General features: G+C 55.6%; 1 protein-coding gene across 2 annotated transcripts in view; it reads left to right on the top strand.

Moving 5' to 3' along the window:
• Nucleotides 1-311: 311 nt before the first annotated feature.
• The window catches only part of TNR (tenascin R), a 78,129-nt gene continuing 60,614 nt past the window's right edge, over nucleotides 312-17,826 (top strand). For both annotated transcript variants that reach the window (XM_055815011.1, XM_055815010.1), the window contains exon 1: nucleotides 312-481. The gene's annotated coding sequence lies outside the window, so the exon portion shown is untranslated. The remainder of the gene's footprint in view (nucleotides 482-17,826) is intronic.

Below are 17,826 nucleotides of genomic sequence, written 5' to 3'. Positions count from 1 at the left end.
GCATCCCATTTTGTGGAGTGGCATCCTTCCCCCCCCCCCCCCCCTTTTCCAGGCGCTTCCCCCCGGGAGCCGGTGCCCGGCGGCGGGCGGTGCGGGGCCGTGGGGGTCCCCGGGGGCGGCGGGGGGCGGTGGGATGCGATGCGGCGGGGCCGCCTGGGTTTGCGGGTGGGATTTTCCTCCCGCCTCTGCCCACTAGGTGGCTGCGTGCTGGGAGAGCCCGGAGCGGGGAGCGGAGGGAGAAGAGGGGAGAGCAAGAGGGAAAAAAAAACAAGGGGAAAAAAAAAAAAAAAACCGAGCTGCTGAAATTTAAGCAGGAGAGGGAGCGGCAGCGCGGCAGTCCCGGGGTCCCTCCTCTCCGCCGCAGCAGCCAGCGGGGCTGCCGGCGCCAGGCGGGGCGCCAGGCCGAGCCCGGGGACCCCGCAGCGGGGCCGCCCCACTTCCCTCCCGGCGGCGGCAGGAGGCGCCGGCCCGGCCCGGCCCGGTGAGTCTGCTCAGCACCGCGGACAGCTCCGCGGCCGCGCTCGGCGGGCGGCCGCCATCGGGCTCCGCGTCCGGGGCTCCGCGTCCGGGGCTCCGCACCCCGCGGCCGCGCTCGGGGCTCCGCGCTCGGGGCTCCGCGTCCCGGGCTCCGGGCTCCGCGTCCGCGCTCGGGCTCCGCATTCGGGGCTCCGCGTCCGCGCTCCGTCTCCGGGCTCCGTATTCGGGACTCCGCGGCCCGGGCTCCGCGTCCGCGCTCCGGGCTCCGCGCCCCGCGGGTGGCCGCGCCCCGGCCCGCGGCCGTCTGTGCTCCGGGAAGGGACCCGCGGCTCCCCCGCCGCGCTGCGGGCTGCCCCCGGCCGGGCCCCGGGGGGCTGTGCGGGGGAAGGCGGTAGGGGTTTGGGGCGGGGGGCAAACGCTGCCCGCACTTTCTGCAAGTTCCTTTTGTTGCTGGAATGAGGTTAAAGAAATTTGGCTCTTGGCACCTGCGTCATACGGCGAGAGGAGACATTTCGGGGAGGGGAGGAGGTTTCTTGCTGCATACTCGCCGGCAGCGCTGAGGGGGCTCACTCACACCCTCTCCCCCTCCAGCTCCAGCTCCCTGCCCACGCCGTGCCCTCCCTCCCTCCCGCTGCCCGCCGCTCCCCTCCGCCGGGCGCCCAGCGCAGCCCGGTCCCCGCAGGGCCGTGCCGGGGACGCAGCATCCCCGACCCCGGCGGGGGGAGCAGCCCTGCGCAGCCCTTCCCTCCCGCACACGGCTGCCCCCGCACGCTGCTGGCCGACACGGAGCCCCCCCAGGCTCGCTGCGGAGCCCTAACCCCGGCTTTCTGTCCCAATTCACCAAAGTTTGAATGGGATTTTTGCCTTCTCTCCTGCCTGCTCACGAGTGCCTGGTGGGCGGCGAGGGTCCCTTTCTCTGGGAGAGCTGACCCCTGGAAGGGGCCGTCTGAGAGCTCTGGGCTGAACGATGCTCCCCGAGCCTGCGCTGAGCTGCGACTTTTAAAGCCGGGGAGCAGAGCACTGGCTTGGCGAGGTCACCGCTGAGCAGAAGGGGGGGCGAGCAGCTGGAGGAAGGGGCGGCAAGGGTGTTTCTGAGGCACACGTTAATTAGGCATGCTTCGTTAGCAGTTACCTGTTACGGCTTCTGGCAGAATCCATCTGTCCAGAGAGGAGAAGGAGGCTGAGCCCGGTGGGGAGATGCTTCCTGAAGAGGCAAGGGGTTTGCCAAGGCTCTGCAGAGCCAGGGGGAAAGAAGCATCCCTGTATCCTGCCCTCCTGGCTGGAAGTGGGAAGCGCCTCGCTGCTGCAGGCTCCTGGCTGTGTGTTGGCTAGGCACCTGAGACTAGACATCTCCTCCTGCGGTGGCACTGGGGTGGCAAGGAAGGGCCAGGTTTGCGGGTCACTTTCTGCCAGCAGCATCGCTGTGGCTGCCCCCCGCATCACACCCCCATGGGACGAGTGTCTGCAGGCAGGGAAACTGCGGCATGGGGAATGGGCAGGAGGAGGCCAGGCAGGCAGGCAGGTGGGGGCAGATGAGGGTTCTCCTGCACCTTTGGTGGAGCATGAGTCTGTCTGTTTATTCGACTCTCAGGTCTCTGCTCACAGCGATGGGGTGCGAATCCCCAGGACGGGATGCTGGACAAGTGGGTTTGGTGGGAGAGAGGGGCCCCAGAGCATCAGCGGCCCCACCAGCCTGCCAGGAGGAGCAGGTCTGCCCCTGGGTACCTGTGCAGCAAGAGGTGGTGACTCCTCAGGGGCTGGGGCTCTCACTGGGGCCACAGGGCAGAGGTGGGCCCTTGGAGGGGCATGGACCCACATGTAGATCCATATCAGCGGAACTGGAAGGTACAGTGCTGGTTGCCAAGGCTCATCATGCTGCTGCTGGGGTGGGATTTGGCTGTAAATTCTGGCAAACCAAGGCTGAGGAGAAGGCTTGTTTGGGGCTGAAGCTGGGGTTTCCTCTGGGCTCAGCTCCCGGTGAGCAGAAGCGGTTCTGTGGGCGGGGATGGACTGGGCTGCCCGTGTCCAGGGGGCTGCTTGTGGGGTACAGGGGAGCTCAAGTCACACACACACACGGAGAACTCCCCACCCTGCCCTGTACCCTAAACCTGCTCAGAGGGACTCAGCAGGTGGCTTTGGGCACCAGCAAGGTGAGGACAGAAGGCTGCGGTGACACAGGGCAGCAGCCTTGGAGGTGGACACAGATCTCTTGCTGTTCTCTGACAGTGATGCTCCAGGCTACCCAATCCCTGCTAAGGCAGCTCAAGGACCACGTTAGGAGGCAGAAATAAATCCTAGAGGAATCCTTCCCTGCCACAGCCACAGCTCTGGCCACCAATAGCTTCATCGGCAGCTCTGGGTAGGGCAGGGGACAGGCACCCAAACCTGCTGTGCTGGGGTGGGCTGGGGGCCGGGGCTCCTGCCCCAGGCTCAGGATGTCTCTGGGGCTCCCAGCCCTCTCCCTGCTCCCATTCATCTTGCCAGAGCGCGTAGCAAATGCAATAAACACCGAGAAAAATGCTAATTAGTGACTACAAGCATGCAGGGTGTAAAGTAGATGTTTAACCATATTATATAAACAAACATAAAGGAGCCATAAATTAGGTGGGGGAAGAAGTCGATCCATTGATGGAACTGCCCAGGCAGAAGAGAGAAAGGCAGCGCACAGCAGCCGAGGGATGGGGACACAGCGTGGCCGTTGCCTGTAATCCTCTCTCCTTGTAATTGCACCTGTAACAAGAAACAAAAAGTCAATGTTGTTAGATGCTGCTTCTCTGTAGGGTGGTCCCAGCCAAGGGAGCAGCATCCTACAGCCAGGCCAGGGTTAAAATCCCGGAGAAAGCAAAGCCTGGGACTTCTTGGAGCCTCCCAGCCCTTGGGAACTGGTCTCTAACTGTGCCCAGTGTGCTGGCTGGAGTTACTGGGAGGTGGCTGGTAAATCCTGTGGCATTAAGTGCATTAAGTTCGAGGTCTCTACAGGACCTGTTTGACAACATGATTAGTTCTCTGTCTTCTCTAACCCACATCACTGCTTTCAGCCCGGTGTCACCTTCACTGTGCAAGAAATAAAATAAGGAAATAAGAAAGAAATAGGGATAGGAAATTGAAAACAAAAATAGAAAATAATGGGGCACGTTTGGCGGGTACTGTTTGTCCATCCCTTGGCCTGGAAGGGATTTTCCCCCCCAGTGCTCTCCCACGTCTCACAAGGCGGTTCAAGCCTCCTTACCAATGCGCCTGAAACTAACACCGGGGTGCTGGGCTCCCTTGTAGCCAACCTTTAGTTAAGGATTTTATTTCTGTTTTTTAAATTTTTTTAATTTCTATACTTTAAAGACCTTTAGTTAAGGATTATCCCCATCAGCTCCCTATGCTCCCTCAGCCCTGCAGGGAGCTGCTTCAGCTGGGTGTTATGGGGACTGGCAGGGCCTCTCCCCTCCATCCCTCCCCGCTATTCCCTGGCTGAAGAAGGGGGTTGCAGTGTGGGTGAGAGAGCCCCTTCCCACTGGGGCAGCAGCATCCCTGCACTAATTAACTGATGATGATATTCCCTGAAATAGATTGGAGGAGTGGGACTGATCCAGCCCAGGGATGGGCAGCTGGAGCTGGCAGCCAGCTCGGTGCTGCCTGTTGAGACATCACGTCCCCACCCGCCTCTTGGCCTCTGGACCAGCTTGGGGAGTTTTCTGACTGAATTAATATTCAAAGGACCATCCTTTCCTGCCAAAATCTCAGCGGCAAACCTCCCACTCAGGGGCTGCTGTGGGGTGCTAAGAGCCCCTCTCCTCCTGTGCCTCCCCAGTCCGGCCCAGCATGTCATCCTCATTTCGGAGCTTGATTTTATTTTCCCTTTCTAATTACCCGTTGCAATCTCTCCCGGCAGCTCCTTGATGAGCCCCTTGTTTGTAATTGTTTGGTCCTTTTTTTAACCCCTCTATTTTCCTTGATGCTCTGCAATGTCAAAGCCCTGTATTTCCATAAGCCAGCACGTTTCTCTCCGGTAAAGCATCTGCAGGGCAGCAGCACTGGCAAGGTGCAGGCAGCAAAGCCGGCAGCTGCCTGTCTTATGTCTCCCAGCTTCAACCGGCCGCCTTCAGTAAAACACAACGCTTTTAATAAGCCAGCACGGTGAGCTCGTCCTGCGGGCGCATGTGCATCCGAGTCAGCAGAGTTTGGGAACACATGAGAGTGGTGGAGGTGTCACAGCTGCGGGATGTCACATGTCCCCTCTCCTCTTCCCCACGCTGGAGACCCTCATGGGGTATGGGTTTTGATACCCCATGGTTGGTTGCTGCCAGACTTGCCTGCAGGGTGGAAATTCCAGGGACACTAAATTCTCCCCTCATGCTCGCTGGGGTTGCTGAGGGTAGGAAGGGGGCTGGGTCCCCCCAAAACCCCTGCAAAAAGAGACAGCAAAGGGGGTATGGGCTCACTGAGGTCCCTGTCTCTCGGAGGTCTGGTGGGCAGAGATTTTAATCCGAACCTTTTTCTTCTAAACTGTTGGGTTTGGGGAGCAGCTTGACCCAGGACAAGCTAAGACCCACCCCAGCTACCACCTCCCACCTCCTCCCTGCCCCTCTCTCAACTTTTGTGCTAAACAAGCGCTTTTTGGCAGGCATTTCTGCTCCCCATCCCTTTTCCCAGGTCACGCAGAACCCCAGCGCTTGTCCTCCACAGCCAGCCACCACAGGAGGATGAGATTTGAAGCCTCCTGCTAGAGCATGGTCATGTGGGTCATCGTTAGAGGACTTATTCAGGGATGTTTAATTGGTATCTGGGTAAGCGTGGGATGTAGCCAGCCCACCTCATTTCCCTTGGCCCAACTGGAACTCCTTCTCCTTTTGCAGGAGCTCTTAAAATCACCCACACTTTGTGGAAATGAGGTGCGTGTAGCTACTACAAGTGTAGAAATGTCCTTTGGTAATGGCTGACCTCCAGGAGAGAGGTCTGGCAGAGGCGAGGGGTTGTTTCTCTCCTTTCCCTCCGCTCATGAGAGCCATCACATGAGGGAGAAATTATTTCAGCTTTCCGTCCTTCATCCCCAGGACAGCTGCCTCCTCTTCCTCTCGCTCACTTGGGAAGAAGACCCGACTTGCAATCGTGTGGGGCTGGGGGCTGTGGATGGGGAGCTGGAGAGGCGCCTGGGGAGCAGACATGCTCCAGTGGGTGCTAGCTCTCCATCCAAAGTGCAAATATCCTCCCTGGAGGAAGAAAAACAGCCTTAACTCTGCCCACCCAGCACCACTCTCTGTTTCAGAGCCTGCCATCATGGGATGTGAGGCAATGTCCCAAGGGAAAACTGCTCCATTTGCATTAGCTGGAGCACACGGCTGGCCGGCGTAATTACTCTTCCTTGGCCCCGCTGCCTGGGATTTGAAAATTGATTGCTGAGTCAATACTGATGCGTTTGGACCATGCCGGACTGCCTGCAGCGGGAGGCAAGCGCTCGGGACGGCTGCCCCCACCCATGGCCAGCATGGGGAAAGGCTGGGCTTTGGCTTTCTGAGCTCATCTCCAGCAGGAGAGGTGACCCCTGAGCCCCGCTGCACCGTGCTGGAGCGGGGTGGTGGGTGCAGGACGTGTGAGCAAGCAGGAGGAGCATGTCCCGGGTCATGCGGCCCCTCATGGATCCCACCCTTAGGGCTCCAGTCCCACCATTGTGGTCCTGGAAGATCATCTCCGTCAGGGAAATGTTTCTGGGTGAAGGTCTCAAGCTGTTTCCCCGCTGGCTTCCTTCATTTTGGCTGAAACTATGTTAGTCAGCAGAAATCACTGAAACTGTGGATTCCTAAAGTGGGTATTTTATTTTCCTTTGGTTTTTGGTGGAGGAGTCCTCTAGTCCCCGTGGGGTTTTGCAGTCTCGCCTTGCCCAGCCTGGCAGCCAGGAATAGGTCCTGTAGATAGAGCACAACCATGTCCCTCCTAAACAACACAGGGGACATGCAGGGAGCTCCACCAGCGGCAATTTTGGCTGCTGGCAGCTGAGCTCACACTGCAGACAGCTCAGCATCCCCGCGGCGAGAGCACGGCCGGTAATTAAAACGCAGATTGATTGAGTTCGATCTGGTTGTTGTCCCTTGGGGAAGCGAGGGGCTCCCCAAGGGGACTTGCTGGCGCTGACAGCACCCAGTGTTTGTCACGGGGGATCGGTGCCCCGCCTGGCCCTGCCTGCCTGTGCCCACGGCTGTGGCACAGGATTCGGCCCCTCCTCACACAACACTCGATGCCCGTGTTTTTGGAAGGGATGCTTGTACTTGCATGGAGACTTAAAAGAAAATCCCTCTGCAAAGCATCAGCATTAAACTTATCTTTAATTACACAGTTAATTTATTATGTAGCACTAGTAACAAAGTAAAATGGGTAAACGGCTCTAAGATAGCACGCCGAGGATTGCCTCATTTAGTAAATAATTTTAACTTAAGTAATTATTTCCTGCAAGGGGGATGATGAGGGAGCGTCCCAGGGGGCATTTCATTCATGGCCACAGGAGGGATGAACCCTCTGTGTAATTCCTCATTAACTCCTGGATGCTGTTGTCACCTGCTCCGTGTCTGGCTGACGTGCACCCATCGCCCCACGCACCCCAATGGGGTCCCAGCGGGCGCTTTCAGTGCTGCCTGTGTGTGCTTGCTGGCCCCAGCCTGGCAGCATCCCTGGGCAGAGGCTGGGTGGTTTTCCTTTGGGTTGCTGCGTTTTTTTCATCCCCAATTTTAACATAGCCACTTGTCATTTTGCTAAAGCTGCATCTCCTTTTGCTAGCCTTGCATAATGAGGACTAATTGCAGTGGGACACGGATTAACTTGCTGGGCACTTTCCTGCTGGGCGGGAGGTGGTGGGCAATGGCTGAGCTGGAGGCAGGCGATGTTACCCGCATCCCTGGTACCTGGCACTTGTGGCACTGCTGGCTGCATCTCGAGGTCCTCCAGCTGCCCTGTTTTCGGTAGGAAACATGGTTTATATGTAGCTGCTTCATTTCTGTTCCCCCCCGCCCCATCTTCCTCTGCAGCTCATCCTGCTCTCCCCTCCTCCCTGGCTTGTCCCCGTCGTCCCCCCCCCATCCCTCTCTGGCTTCGCCCACACGCTCTTCCCCACTCCGGCCTTTTGTTTCCCCCTGGGGCTTCATTTAAAAGCGCTATTGATGCTGTTAGGCGCTAATATGAAGAGAGTCTCTCTCCGTCTGCCCTCCGCAGATGGGGACCTCGGCTCAATCCACGTCCTGTTCTCCACTGGGGAATAACAATGAACTTGGGCACCATGGAGAGATGGAGAAAGAGCAGCTCTGTGCTCTGGGAGACAGCCCTGTCCCCGGGGCCAAAATAACTCCACTTGTTTTATTTATCAACTCCGGGGGGACGGGGAGTGAGTGGCATACAGATGTTGCCACAGCTGGCTCTGCTGGCCCCACGTGCCTGCGACTGGCCCTGCAGTGGGGTCCCCTCTGGAGGGGGGATGCTCTGTGGTGTCTGGGTCTCGGCATCCCATCCAGAGCTGGAAAACCAGCTGAGGGGTGTTTCAAAATACAGAGCAAGATTTGGGCTGTGGGCATCTCTGTGGCCAAGCCCCAAGAAGCCTTCAGCTCCCAGCATCCGATCTGCCACGAATTTCTACCCTCCCCCAGGCTGGTACCCTAGTGATGCTCACACAGAGCCTGAGACAGCTATGCATTTACCCAGCATCTCTGGTGCTTGCAAAGGGAAGAGGAAATGGGAGAAAAGTCCTTCTTCATCTTTTATGCACGCACACAAAATGAAACGAAGGGTGGTAGCCACTGAGCTGGTTTTTCCCCATCCCCTGCTCCCTCCCCACCACTGCCCCCCTCATACACGCAGACTCACTCCCCCCTGCTCCTCTCTTCCTGCACTACCACGAGTGAATTGGATTAGTCACCTTCTTAATTAACTGTGCCGGTGTGAGCTCTATTAGGTATTAAATGTTTGTCACAATCCAATTAAAAAAATCCATCCCAGCAGGGCAGGGCTTTGTAGGCACTGGGCGTTTGCAGCCCTCACACCGGGGGTGTGGAGATGTGAAGTTGGGTGGGACGGGGCGGGGGGGTGAGCCTGGTGGGGTTTAACCCCCCCCTCAATTCATGGATACCCCAGGGTCTTGTTTGGCCTTTGGGAAAGGTCATCCTCACCCTCTAAGCAAGGAGTAGACCCAAAGGTGGTGCCCTGAGGAGAGGCAGGGATGTCCCCACAGCACCTCCCAAGCACCCCCCGACCCAATGCAGGTTGTAAATTGGGCTGGAGCTGGGTGAAATCCATGATGGAGCTGGGGTACACAGACTCTGGCCAGCAGCGGGGTGCCTGGCGGCATCGGTGAGGCCAGCCTGGGGTAAACCCAACCTTTTTTGGGGGGTTAAGGGCTGTGTTGTTAGTGTGCAGGCTGGACGCTTTCGGGAGGGAGATGGCATCAGCATCTTCAGCGTCAAAGGCAGCGTTCGTTTTGAATGAACACCCACACCAGGGATGAATGAGGTTTAGTTTCTGCTTCAAAACCAACCCAGATCCCCAGGACAGGCATGGCACATCCTCCTGCAGCCCCCTACACGGTCCAGCCACCTCCCTGGGGCAGGAATTGTCCCAAGCTCTGCACCCCATCGGATGCCTTCATCACTGCTCATCTCTTTTATCTATCTTTTTCTCGGTCTTCTAGACCATTTCTGAGCTGTAACAAACTTTCACCTCTTGTCTTAGTTCCCTTAATAGCCTCTGCAGAAGGACTTTATGAAAGTCTCCTGGAAACTCTGAATTTATTACAGCTCCTTATGCCTCAGCACACAGCGCTTTTCTGGCTCCCTCGGGTCAGGGCTCCGGTAGTTTATAGGAGGCATACGGAGTACTTAGGCTGGTTTCTTCCTAGCCCAAATTATTATTTATCATTTTTATGTATTTATTAATTATTTATCAATATATAATTATTATTATGATGTATTATGAATATGTTTTCTCCCCACGCCAAGTGACAAGGCTCACTGGGCTGTGATGTTTCCCAGCATCACCTTGTGTGTATTTTGCTGTAGAGGATGGTGAACCACTGACCAGATGGGTGGGAAAAGCATCATTTTTCACAGTAGATTATATGTCATTCAGCACTTTTAGTCTAAAAAAATGCCTCTTGAGTGAACCCTGCAGGTACCCAGGGGGGTCTCAGTGGGTACCCATGGCCACACTTCTCACCCATGAGGTCCTGAGGCAGCTGATGTGGTCCAGGAGGTGAGACCCTGATGGGGAGCATCTCATTTGTGGCAGAGGCAGAAAGCTTAATCCCTTTAAATTTCTCTTTATTGATTGCAGCTTTATGGCTAAATCACTCGATGTAGCGATGCATGATCTTCCCCATCGCAAGTGCATTAGTGGCCTGCGGAACTCCAGCCATTGCACAGCACTGCACAGCGGCACCTCACCTGCCATCCCCTCCACAGGGCTTGGCAGAGGAGCTCAGGCAGCACCCAAGCATCCCTGATTTCCAGCATGAAACAGGAATGCTTGGGCAGGCCCAGGGAAGAGAAGTGGGATGCGATGTGTTGCCTGCACGGACAGGGGTGCAGGTGCCGACGTGCTGAGGCGCTTGCCTTGGGGAAGCAGTTGGAGGTGGTTTGTCACCCATGGGTGCAGCATGGAAGAGGTCAGTGCTTTGGGCCCTGCTTTCAGTCTCCCAGGTGGAATTATAGGTGCTTTACATCATGCATCTTCTGGGGGTGTCATATCCTACATCCTGTACCTGTACTCCTGCCTCCACACCATGGGTGTCCCCAAAACACATCCTCCTCACCAGGATGGTGGGCTGTGGCAGGGGATAAGAGGAATTTGGAGGTGTTATCAATTCCCAGAGCAAAGAATCTGCTTCTCTGGAGGATTTTTCTTTCCAGCAATCAATGGAAATGTGTTTATCAGGAAAACGTGTTTGACCTGGACAAGTGTTTTACTGATGTAAACAGAGCCAGGGAGAGTGATGGGGGGGAGGAGAGATAAGGAGTGTTAGGAGAGGAGAAACAGCCACAGAAAGGACCAGGAGGGAGGAGAGGAGGCTAAAGGGGCAGAAGTAAGGAGGGATCCTGCCCTTCCCTGCCCAAGCTGCCAGAGAGCAGAAATAGGGGCACACACACACACCCCAAGCTTTGCCCAGACCCCTGTGAGTGGTGGGCAGGGGCTGCCAGGTACAGGCAGGCAGAGGGGCTTCGTTGCCTGCCCAGGTGGGTTGTCTCCAGCCGGTCCAGGCAGCTCCTTAGGGAGCAGAAAGGAACTGGTTTCCTTAAATTAGCAGGAGTGCAGGCAGGGGAAGGAGCGAGGAGGGCAGGTTTCCATGGAAATGGGAGCTGGCATGAGAGGTGGCAAAGGCAGAACAGGCAGCAGTGAGCCCTGGCAGGGGGGATGCTCTGCCCACCTGCCCCTCGCTGCCCGAGGGAGGGCTTCTCCCTGTAGTTCCCGGGTATTACTTGGAGCAAAAATTAATCTCTTCGCAATGGAGACATTCTTATGCCTGCTGCTATGATAACAGGTCTTTTCTTCTTCCTCCGCAGCATCATTTATGCTATAAGATCCTCAGGAAAGACAAGAAGCAAATGCCCAGCCTCAAAATGCTGGGTTGGGAAGTGAGACTAGGCAGCAGGTTTGGAAAAAAGAGCAGTTTCAAATGTCAGGGGAATTTGTGTGATGAGGATGTGGTTTGCAGAGGGCAGCTGGGCCAGCAGGTTAATGTGCCTACCCTTTGCAGAATGAACTGGGGGACATTTAATGACTGTAAAGAGCAAGGGCTTGGGTTTTACATCTGGTCTTAAAAATACCCGGTAAATCCCAGGTGAACTCTCACTTGTCTGTAGTTTGGCCTCAGTGTGTATTTCGGCTCCTGGGTAGGAGTAGCTCTGTCTTGCAGTCTTGCCCCTGCACATCCCCTTTGGGTCCCATCCTAACCAGAGGAGAAGTCCTCATACGGGATCCTGTGAGGCTGGTGGCAGAGCAAGATTCAGGTAAAGAAAACAGATTCCTAATATCAGTGGGGCATTGCGCACAGGGGTTCTGTGCAAGCAGCAGGACGAGCATCACTTGGGAGCTGGGGAAGGCATGTGCCTCCCTTCAGCTGGGAGCGAACCTCTTCTCCTCTGGCCCAGGCCGGGTAGAGCAGAGCAGAGATGGAGCTGGTCGTGCTGCAGAGAAGAATAAGGCATTATCTTGATTCTACTTACAGCTGGAGAAGGGGACGTGTGTGCCATCGCTGCATCCCGCACGTATGCGTGTCGCTGGCAGGCTCATACCCAGGTCCTGCGCAGCGCAGCCTGGCTGGGTGCAGGGGAATTTAGGAGCCCGTTCAGCAGCCCATGGATGATGATCCTTGCATGTCCAAGCCCCAGCCCAGCACCAGCGAAATGCTCTTCTCCAAATTCAGTGGGATTTGAGGTAGGGTGGTGATGTGACTGCCACATGCAGTCAGGGCCCACACTGCAGAGCATCAGAGTACCTGCCCTCCTCCCCCAGAGCGGCTCCTCAGCCACCCCCAGCACTGATTTGAAGCCACCCAGCCCCATAAGAACCCCTCAAGTGCCACCACCCTGGAGAAAAATCCAACTTACACCACCAGTGAGATAGAGAGAAGCCCAAGACCATGCCCAGATGGTGCCAGCAGACACCTCTCCCCTGCCCTGGCATACGGCCTGTGGCAGCCTGGCGCTGATGACTTTTTCATAAGCCACTGCCTGACACGAGGCCACCGAGTCCAGTAGGTTGGCACTGGTGGCTTTTATTTCCACCCTCCTCAAGAGTTTGGGTTCCACTGAGCCCGGTGCAGACAGACCTCTCATTGCATCAGGGCATGTGGTGCCCCCCACCAGCTGGCGGGACAGTCCTCCATCGGCTGGGACAAGGCAGGAGGGACCCCAGATCGGCTCCCGGGGGCAGAGGGAGCTGGGTAGCCCCAATGCGGGTGAAGGATGTGCTGCCCACTCCTGCTGCCTGCTCCTGCCGGGGGGCATGTGGCCATGGGACCCGTGGAGCTGGCGCGGAGGAGGCTGCTGAGATCCAGTCCAGCCTGGGCTCCCTTCCTCCTAAAATAAGGGTATTTGGGGAACACCCCGCTGCAGAAAGCAGCAGGATTCATCATTTACCTTGTTAGTGCCAATGCTTGGGATCGTCTTAAACAGGACACCAAGGGAATTAGAACAGATCTAAGTCTTTGGGGTACACATTGAACTGTTAACTGATGCCAAGCTGGGGGTGCTTTCTTCAAACTTACCATCACATACGCGTCCTTTTTGCACCTGAACCTCCATACCTCTCTATCCAAATTGGGGAAAATCTCAGCTTTGCTTCTAGGGACCAGTGCTGGCTGCTGGCTGTGGCCACAGCAATATGCCAGTGTGCCCAGCTCCAGCGCAGCCACATCCCACCTGTGGCCATAAATCACCTTCCCGGAGGGAAACTGCCTCACTGACCTCGGGCAATTAGTATTTGCCTCGTGCCTGGATATGCCAGGGGTTTTTATCCCCTCTAAGCTTTTATCCTCTCTTGTTATCCCTTTTGGTGTCTAATCCTGCCTCGAATCCCACTAAGCCGCTGACGTGGCTGTGCCCAGACCCTGACAGCCACCCAGGAATAATTCCTGCATCGAAGGGTGGGGATGCTTTGGGGTCCTCCAGACCAAAACCAGAGCAGACTCAGGGGGGAGCACTGGCCATCCTTAATAGGCTAAAAATTAAATTGGAGCGAAAAATCAGGTTTTTAGTGGGGGGGTTCTTCCCAAATCCTGCAGACAGCTACAGAAATACATTTTCCGCCACTTGACCTTGATAAAGCACTCACTCCAAATGAGATTCAGAGGTGCAAATACAGTTAATTGCTGGGTTGGGCTCCACTCCTGAATTGTGGGGATCCTTAGAGTGCGGTGGGTGACGGTGTGTGGGACACCCCAATTACATGGCCAGTGCTGGGTTGTCCCCAGCAAGGGAGCATCTCACCTTGCTGCATCCCCTCCACGGCTTTGCAGAAGACAAAGCTCTCAGCTCTTTGCTTTCCCCTGGAGCTGCTCTGCCCCAGCCCTGGGCTCAGCCTGGCAAAGGTGCTGCAAACTCATGACACCTGTGGGTACCACCAGTCTTTCCCCGCCCATCATCTCAGCTGGATCCTTTCTCCTCCCTTCTTTTTTCCTCATGGTCACTTGGAAACAAATGTTTTAATGTAAAGGAAGGAGGAGCTGGGGGGAAGCCCAACCACCATCCCATTTATGCCCTGGTGTGTTTGGTATGAAAAATGACACTTGGGACAAGTCCAGAGCCAGATCTCCAACTCCCAGCCTCCAGCAGGAGCTGGTCTCAGTAAAATACCCCCTGCTTACACAAGAAAAAGCTTTAACTTCTTGTTTGCTGGGTTGGAGGCAGCCTAGCAGCTGCCCACATCTGCCCATGCCACGCTCGCTCGCTTGGTCCCCAGAGTGGCTGTACTGGTGCCCCTCAGTGTCCCAAGCCCGGCTGCAAATGCCACCCCACTACATCACAGCCCAGCAGCGTTAATTGCCCTCGTTGCTTTGTAATTACCTGGTAATTACTATATTCTCATTCCCCAGTCTGCCTTCCTGCACCCTGCAGCCACATCCCCATTAGGGGTGCCTCTTGATTATCCCTAATGATGGCAATGCAGCTGAATGCAGCTGAATGCCAAATTCCCCATTTCCCTGTAATCTGCACTGCGGCAGTGCAGCCAGAGCTAAGGCCACGCTGGCTTTGGGACTGTGGGGCTTGTTACTCACTTATTATCCTCTGGGCTCACCAAGATGATGGGGGAAAGGGGAGATGTCCCCCGGGATGGCCACGGGGACTGCGGGGAACACAGCAGTGTGCTGGCCCCAGGCAGCTCAGTGGGGTTTTCCCACCCCAGACTGGGCGTGCAGGCAGGAGACAGGCAGCCTTTGCCAGCAGGGGAGCACACTGGTGTGGCTGAGACCTTCCCAACTCATTCCACTCACCTTCCTTGTAGGGATGCACAAGGTGCATCGCGCCCCCTCCCCAGCCAAGAGGGGGTTTATCCAGGCAGCTGCGTGGGCTTCTCCAGTTGCTGTAGCAAATGGGAAGGTGAAGCACCAGAGTGAAGAATTTAATTTTTTAGTCTATTTCAGTAATTCCTTATTTTGTTTATTCCTCATCCTGCTTAGGGAGACTGAGGCATGGGCACTGAGCTGGGGGCTTTGACTGCAGGGATGTGCCAACATCCCAGGGCAAGGCAGGGATGGGTCACATCCTGCTCTCCCCACCCTGGAGGGGAGTCTGCTCACAGGCTGCTGCCTTGTCCCCATCCTGTAGAGAACCAGGTGCCCATCCATCATTCCTCCGCGATATGGCATTTGGGGAGAAATCCCCCAGATGCCTGCAGGGTTCCCCTGCCTGAGCTGAGCAGGCAGTGGCACTCCTGAGCAGATCACAAGGGCTAGTGGCATCCCTGTGCTGAGTGGGAATTGCTTGGAATTGCTTGGAATGTCTTCTGGGGTAGTGAGGTCTTGCATGGTCCTGCTGTACCTCCCTGGTGGGAGGCAGGATTACTGCTAGGCAAGGGAGGTTGGCAGGGATGCTGAGATTAATGGGGTTTCGGAAGGAGGTAGCTTGGGTGGGATGCTTCTTGAGCCTTTTTAATAGCAAAAAATAAAAGATAGCCTCCCAGGACAGAAAATAAATAGCAAAGCCCATTGACAGTGCCTGTCGCGGCATGAGGTGCTCCGTTCGGCTGAGCATCCTTGGGTCACTGCTGGTCCTGCTGGGCAAAAAAAGCCCCTCTGCAGGGGATGGATCCATCCAGGGCATGATGTGGAGGGGGGGGGGGGAACAGAGGGGAGGGGGAAATCACCAGTGATGACTATCACAAGGAGGAATTAGCAGAGGCAAACACCCAATCCAGCTGCTGAACCCCCAAAAGGTACCTGTGGGGGGATCTGGATGCTCCTCCTCCCCAAAACTCTTGCAGGGATCCACCAGGGATATGGGTGATGCCTGTGGGGCTGTGACCAACCTCTTGACAATTTTATTGCCACCTTAGCAGCTCAGACGGAAAGACCAAGGGCTTTTTATACTTGAAAAAAGTCTTTTTTAAAACTTCGAGCTGTGCTGTTTCCAGCATGGGGGCTCAGGAACACAGGGTTGGGGATAGGGCAGCAGGGAGAAAATGAACCCCCAAAATTTCCCTTATTTGAACCCAGCAGCGAGAGAGGTTTGGGGTTGCTCAGCACAGGTGCAGGTTTTTGGCTGAGCTGGCAGCACGTGGCTGGCCAAGTGCCAGTCTCCGAAGCAGCAGCTTGGGGTTTTAGCCTTTCCCTGGGGTGAGCGCAGCCAGCGTCAGCGCTAAAAAAAAAAATATGACACAACGGAGGTGTGAATCAGCAAGAGGAAAATTCCCACCATTCAGGGAGGGAGAGCAGGCAGAAAAATTGCAGGCAGAACCATGCTGGACTCTGCAAGGCAACTTCATGGGATGCAGTGATGGGATAGGAACGGGGAAGGCAAGGAAAGGCATGGAGGCATGGTGCCAGAGCAGCCGGTGGTGTATAGCAGCAGGGCAATGTATGGAGGATGTTCAGCAGATGATCCTGCAGGCTTGAATTCCAGCTGCCAGGAAGCTTGGGAAAGCTGCCCCAGGTACCAATCTCACAGCATCACTGAAATGTGGGCTTTGTCCCCAAACCCACTGTCCTCTGCAGGGTGGCCAGGTCCCGAGCATCCCAGGGCGAAGGGATGCAGGAGTGTGGCTACATGTGTTCACCAGTTGCAGGTTTCTTGGTGCCCATGTGCAGGACAAAGCCTAACCCCAAAAATGGGGAGAAAAGTGTGTCAGGGCAGGGAAGCATCCCTGGGGTGGGATGCTGAGCTCCTGCACCTTGTGCTCCTGCACCAATGGGTGTTCTTCCACCACAGTTTGCTGAGCTAGAGCTGAGCATGGCTTAAAAGAGAGGGCACAGAGATGGGGCCGTATTATCTCGCCCGTAACGCACTCGAGCTGAGCAGCGCAATGGAGGCCATAAACAAGATTGATGTACGGATTAAAGAGACAGAGGAAAGAGAGGCAAAGGTTAAGAATATAAATAGGTAAAGCTCCAACCAGGAGTGCGAGGTAGAGGCTGGGCAGGAAAGACAGTGAATAAAGCAGGGAGTGAGTGGCCAGAGGGCTAGATAAACATGCAAGGGATGGGGGAATTGAGAGAAAAGCCAGGTGGATAAATAAGCAGCGAGATGAGAACAGCACCAGGGGGCTTGGGGTTAGGGAGAGCTGGGGCGCAGGGTGGAGGGATGGGCATGTGGTGCTGACTGTGCCAGGGCGCTCAGCATCATTGGAGAGGAAAGAAATAAAATCAAAACCCAGCATCTCCCAAACGCAGCTCATCTCTGTTCCCCTGCCAAGCACCAAGTTGCTTTTTCCAGCTTCCTGTTTTCCCAGCTCTCTGCTCAGACATTATTAATTCTACAGCCCAAGTCGACAGAGCTATTCGAAACAAAGCGAGTGGCACCATGGTGCTAATTCCCAGCAGCAGCCAGGCACCATCAACCAGCACCACACTGCCTTCCCCGACCCTTAATGAGCCCCCAACAGGGCGGCACCATTAATTGCATTGCCTTGCACCCTAAAAGGATGGTCCAAAATATATATGTGCATACATCTATAGCAGGCACAGTGTTCCTATTAACATCTGTAGTGGGGGGTTCTGCTGGTTTTAGGTTGTCAGCTCTGTGGGGAAGATGCAGGGATGTCCCTGTGTTGGAAAGCTGGAGAGGGGCAGAGCAAAAAGGAGAAAATCTCACTCATCCATAGAGGCGTTTTTGAGGGCCATACATCTCATGGGGGAGCAAGCCTCCCCTGCCACAGCCGCGCCATGCCTGGCTTTGCTCATGGCTCACTCCCCTGGCTCCCTATCACCAGCAAGGGGATTAAATGCTCTTTTTATGGCATGGCTGGGGTGGAGAAAAAGCCCCCGGTGATGCTTTGCTCTCCACTGCAGCCATCAGGTCCCTGCACATTCTACGGAGTCGAATACTGATGGAGAGGGGGGACAGTCATCTTTTCACATGGACAGGACCCAGCAGGGATGCTTGTGCCCTCGGGTACCCCCCAGCAGTTGTGCTTCCCTCATCATTGGAGACAAGTTTTTACAACTGCTTGGACAGACAGTAGTTTTTACAACGGTTTTTACAACTTCTAGAACCACTGAGTTGCAGTTCTGGTGTCTCAAAATAGATTGTCGTTAAAGTGTCAGGGTAGCAGGTCCCTTTGGTGGCCAATTATTCTTCTTTATTATATCAAAGACACTCAGCAAAGGCCAAAAAATAAAATAATCTAGGTGATTTACTCCTCTTTGTAATTAGAGTTACTAATTAGACTGTC

The sequence above is a fragment of the Falco peregrinus genome, chromosome 10, assembly GCF_023634155.1.
Source record: "Falco peregrinus isolate bFalPer1 chromosome 10, bFalPer1.pri, whole genome shotgun sequence".
Lineage (NCBI taxonomy): Eukaryota > Metazoa > Chordata > Aves > Falconiformes > Falconidae > Falco > Falco peregrinus.
This window is presented reverse-complemented; position numbering and strand designations above follow the sequence as displayed.